The sequence below is a fragment of the Choloepus didactylus genome, chromosome 4, assembly GCF_015220235.1.
Source record: "Choloepus didactylus isolate mChoDid1 chromosome 4, mChoDid1.pri, whole genome shotgun sequence".
NCBI classification, from domain to species: domain Eukaryota; kingdom Metazoa; phylum Chordata; class Mammalia; order Pilosa; family Megalonychidae; genus Choloepus; species Choloepus didactylus.
In genome coordinates, this window is record NC_051310.1 from 26,808,935 (window position 1) to 26,814,934 (window position 6,000).

Sequence of the window (6,000 nt, forward strand, 5' to 3'; positions counted from 1 at the left end):
CATTGTAGCTAATAATAAAAATTGAGAAAGGAAGAAAATGAAGAAGATGGTTATGACAGAGAAAAGAATTAAATATTATTGCTCCCTATATACCCCAAACTGCTTTTTGTGTTTATCTTTCGGTTTTTGAGGGCAAATAATTTGACTAGGGGCAAATGTGGCTATTTATGTGGTCTTCAAGATTTTTTTGAAGGTAAATGATGGAAGTCAAACCAATCATTTATTAATCAAAATAGGGGGATATAATAGCATGCATACTAGAAAGGCAATCATGGCAAAAGATGAATTCCAACGAGTAGGAACTTTTCTCATTTTCAAATATCTCAAAGGAGGCCAGGATCATGTCATTAGAAGAACTAGAAAAGGCAAATTAGAAAAATATTCAGAGGGACATTTGATTAACATTACATTTTTAGCTTTAGTAAAAAGATTGAATAGTCTACCCATTCTGGTATCTATTTCCCAAAAGTCAAGTATACCAATTATACAAGGGAAAGTTGGACAAAAATATGCTTAATCAATATGCACTCCATCAACTGCTTCTATTGTTTCTCAAGTGTTGATGTTCTGGAATATGCAACAGAGGAATGGAGATAACCAGCTGTTGTGTAGTTTTTGGTTTGAGGAAGTCATACCCACAATTGAGCAGAAGTGTGAGATATTTAATTGCAAGTTTAAGAGGAACAGGTGAATTAGTTTTGTTAAAAAGTCATAGGAATGAATCATTCTCATAAAAACTCTTGAATATTTCTCCAAATGTAGTGTTCAGATCCATTGAGAGTGAAGAATTGCATATAGAGAAGTATGCTAACAAATACTTCTTGGTTTCTTCTGAAAGAGTTGACTTTCCTGGGAGAATCACTGGGAGGGCACTAAGAGATGATAAAACTGAACTTCACACATCTCATCTTGTAATTCTAGGGTGGATAGTCTTCACTTAGCCTAGGTGATCAGACTTGAAACCCTTTCTACTCTGGTTTCCAAGAACCCACAAGGTTCTTATTAAATCAAAGGCAAAATATGATATTAAGGGCATGTATTTGCATTTACTATCCCCAATTGACCTTCATAGGAAGGATTTTTTTTCAGAATATTTTTATCACCCAATAATGGAGGTAATGAAAAAGGTGTTATTTTATTAATTTATAAATTTTCCTCAAGAGTCAGAAAAAATGTTTTTAAAATTGATTTAAATATACATTGTTCAGGGTTTGAAAGTGCTTGAAAAGTGATAGGAAATTTGGGGAGGCAGAATAAGATCTAAAATTTGTTGATTTACTTGCCACACAGAAAAGTTTCTGTGAAGAGTAGTTTAACAGCATGAATTACCTGTCCGTATGGGTCTGTCCCTATTTTAATAAATGCAGAATTTGGTCAAATTTGTTTCTCCTTGCCTTCAAAGAATTCACCTATATTGGTTTGATGAACTATTTAATATAGACACTGCAATGTATAAAAAAGATAAAACAACCTTGGGCTGATGTTTTTCTACTTTGGTTCCCAGAGCCAAGTACATTAATTTGAACACAGTAGACACTCAATAACTACTTGTTAGTTTGATTTATAGAAAATACTTCTTCAGACATGGAGTATACATACTGTTTCTGAGAACAACACAAGACAAAGGGAATGCACAAACATACACACACACATACACAAAAAGAAAATGAACAGGCTACCTAAAAATATCTTTATTTTTAAAAATGATACCATTTTTCCCAAATAAAATTAGAATCAGTATTGTTAATGAGCATTTTTCTACTTGATTCAATTTTAGCAGGTGAAAATGTTCTTATGGCAACAGAATGTCTCCAGTTTATTCTTAATTTGAGCCTTGTTTGCTCTATACTGATGTAAAAGACACAAATGATGGTGCATACTCAGAGCTCTCTATAGCTTCTTGATGTAAAAATGCTTATCATGCCCATGGTTTGAAAAGCGATGGGGCATTGCCACCATTTCATTTTTTGGAGGTCAACTTAAGTCCCTTTTAGCATGGTTTGAATTAAAAAGGGTAACTTATTTTGCCACTATTTTTTCCAGTTAAATGATCCAGACACCATCTCACTTCAAGGACTGATTATTTCTCAGCCACATAAATGAGAATCGTGTTACTTTAACTCAGCTAAGAAGCAATTGGGTGTTGTCACCAGTGATTCTCTAATGTGTCACCCCCCTGTCCACCCCTAGCTCTTTGGTACCAGGCTTAAATGAATGGAGACTTGGCTGTTTTGCTCACCCAAGGAGGAGGGTGAAGGAGGCTGATGCAGCAGGCACTGCATGAAACCCTACATTGAGAGGTGTCCCCTGGCTTGCTGAGAAAAAGAAGGAGGTAGGCAGCAAGAGCCATCATGGCTGTTTTGACAAAGGAGTTTGTAAGTCTAGCAGAAGTATTAAAAGTAAGGCAGCCCTGGGCCATAGTGACAGTGTGTGTGACAAGAGTGGGAAGAAGACCACATTCCTTCATCTCACAGACCAATGTACCATTTTACCAGTCTTACCATGGTTAAAGAAATACAATTTCTCTGACCTTAATGGTATGCAAAATTCTAATTCAGGTCTCTCTTTATAAATGTTGGTGGATTAGGGGAAGGAGGTTACCATCTGGATATTTGAGGGTCTGCAAGATTCTTGGTACTGAAGTAATTAGTTCAGTAATGGTCTGCATGTATCATATTCCCATCAATACATGGCTTTGCAGTTCTGTTTTTCCATGCTCTCTACTGCTGGCCTTGTGGAAACAAGGATATTTCTCCCTTTATTATAGCTTATCATTGGACTGTGGAAACACTGGCACAGTATCATGTAATTATGTTTTCTCATATGAAGATAATATTCTTGACCTCAATTGGCTGATTGAATATATGAAGTTGAGTTTGCATTGCTGTAGACATTAAATTATTCAAAATTAAATATATTGCAATATTGTTCTGTGCATTAAGCTATTAAAGACTCCCTGTTCCACCACTTTAGAAAAAGATGCAAAAAATAATGTCAACTAAGTTATAAATGTTTGTTTCATAAGTAGGGAAAGTGAGTATGAAATATTAAATTTCATATTCCAAAAATATCAGCAGCACGGAATAAACTTATAATGGAAAGATTCCTTAAATGTTGGGGAGGAGGGTGATTCTGTGTCATCTTTGGCAACTCCATTAATTTTCATAGTGCCTCAATCTCTTGATCTGGTAATGAGAAATGAATATTTATCTTATGGAAGTTTTACTAAGGATTAAGAGATAGCATACATAAAATATTTAATAGAGTTTTTGGCACACAATCATCATGTAATAAATAGAAGCTCTCATTGTTATTTCTTAATCTTTTCTCCCCCCCCAGAGGCATCTGTAGTTCTTCAAAAGAAATGAGTATGTTTTAAGAGCTTTTGTGTGACGCTCATCCACAGGGTACTGCAAATGCCTAAAGGAGCCAGTTCGATATAAAGAAACACTTTTTAACTAGATCTGTGGTTGCACATGATATAACTTCCTAATTTATCTTCTATAGATGCTAACCAGATGATTACATTTTCATACATAAGGTCTAGTAGGGGAGGGATAAAAATACACATATGTAATAATACCTAACAATACGGACTCCTGAAATCTTTCCCAGTCTACAATCTGTTTTCTTTTGCCTTGTAAGTTCCCATTACATAATGCTGTATCATTCTTTGGCTAGTTCCAAATCAAACAGATTCAGTTTACAAGTCAAATGGTTTCTCCACCTGCCAGAAGTATAAACACTGACCTTAGGTTAAAAAGAAATCAAGTTGTTATTATTCTGTTTTTTGAAAATCAGTGAGTTTAGTACAAGGAATTAGGTTCTTCTTCAGTCACTACCAAAGAATCTTGTTGTTGGAGCTCCTTTAACATGTTTTTGATGTTGTACAAAGAGGAAAGGAATCAGTTCATACCCCCGTGGCTATTCGACTCTGTTTGGATACCTGGGGAAAAACATAGCTCTGTTTTACTGCAATCAGAAAGCTTTCATAGAGAACATCTGACAGGCAGTCTGAAGCTATTTTGTCATAGTTACTCGGTCAAAAAGCAGTTCTTCATTGGCGGACAAAGATACGTCAATAATTTCATGTTTTGCAATAAAGAATTCATTGTACCTTTCATCATCGATTGGACAGGTAGGGTCTGCACACAGGCCATTTGGGCATAACTCCAGGGACTTAATGCAGCCACCCTATAGGCTGTAAAATCACGGGAAGAGAGAAGAGTTAAATGCCAGCCTGTCAACCTCCTTGAAGATAGTTGGAACCATCAATAAGCCAATAAAGCAAAGGCGGACTGATGCAAAGCAGTGGTGCCTGTGACAAGGAGCTAGCTGGAGGAGTGACAAGGCAATTGTCAATACTGCTGCTTATTACAGCCACAGCTGATGAGTGGTATCGTTGTCAATAAGTAGATACTGAGCCACCAGGAAGAATTCATGTATCTTCAATCAAGAATGGCACAGAGGGGAATGGATGTAGCTGTATTTCTCATCCTAGGAACATTATAAACTCATTCTCCACCCTCTACAGAAAACTGTGGTTCAGGGGAGAAGAGGATAGATTACATACATCTAGACCAATGACTTCCCAACTCAGTTTTTCAAGACAGGCTTGTGAGGGAGGATTTTCTCTGCAGCTTTATCTTCATCTCATTTCACTCTCTCTATCATATCACCAAAGCAAGATATTTTATTTTTTGAAGATTATTACTTTTCAAGATATTTTTATCCCAAGAATCCAATCTGGTTTAAAATGCAGTTAGCCTGATAGTTCTATTATTACTTACATGTACTTGTCAGAAACCATTTGCCCGGCTATCAGTGAGTATTGGGTGATGCCTCATAGTAAAGGTGTGCCAAATGATTTCACACATGATTGTATGTATTGTCTTTCTGTGCACTAAAGAATGGATGTAAGATCAGTAATGAATGGGGAGAAATTCGTATAGACTCTGGAAATTAACAGCTACTCTGGTCTGGGCATGTTATTTATCTGAAGATCCAAATAATTTCTAATCTGTATGTCTAAATAAGATGATTCCAAACATTTCAACTACTTATTTTCTCAACAATTCTGCATATTTATATATATATAGGCTCACCAATGAGCTTTCCTTCACCAGAAGCGTGAAAATATCAGGAGATTCAATACCTCCCAGGACATCCCAGATTATTAATCCCTATTATTATGGATTAATAAGAGAATAGAATTTGGATGAGAGTAGGGTTACTAAATATAATAAAAGACTCACAGTTAAATTCAAATTTCAGATTACAAATAATTTTCTAGTACATTATGTCCCATGCAATACTTGGGAAATATTTATAATGAAACATTATTCATTTTTTATCTGAAATTCAAATTGAACTAGATTTATTGCATTTTGTTTGCTATATCTGGCCCCTCTAGGGCCAGATCTCTGTTATTTCCATGACAAGTTGAGTCCCAAACTATTTGTCTGGTGTGGGTGTCCTGTAGTTCTCTTTCACGGAGCACTTTAGAATTCTCTAATTCCCAGCTCTTCTGACCCACTGCAGATAGGCATTTTGTGCAGCTCCAATTGCCTCCGTCAATCTTGCCTCTGTCCAAATTTAATTTAAGCCTTAGGCAATCTTGCAGCATTTGCTCAATTGTTCTCCTTCCCATATATAAGTCATCCTTTGGCACTTTGCTCAGTGAAATTCCAGGTAAAGCTATATATGAATATAACCCGGGATTAGGTCAGTTGTCCTCAGAGCCAGTTATTTCTTTGTTTTCTTCCCACTCTGAAACTACTGTGAGGTGAATACAACATTAAAATCTCCAGTATCATATGATACCAGCTTATCAATTAAAACAAAAAACCCATCTAAGAGTCTGTCCCATTACAATAATGGGATGAGATCATTCAAACTGTAGCTTTTAATGGGATCTTTCAGCACAGTAGCTAACACCCCTGTTGCATTCAGTCTGCCAAAATCTAATGTTATTTTCTACTTGTAGATCAATTCACTTCA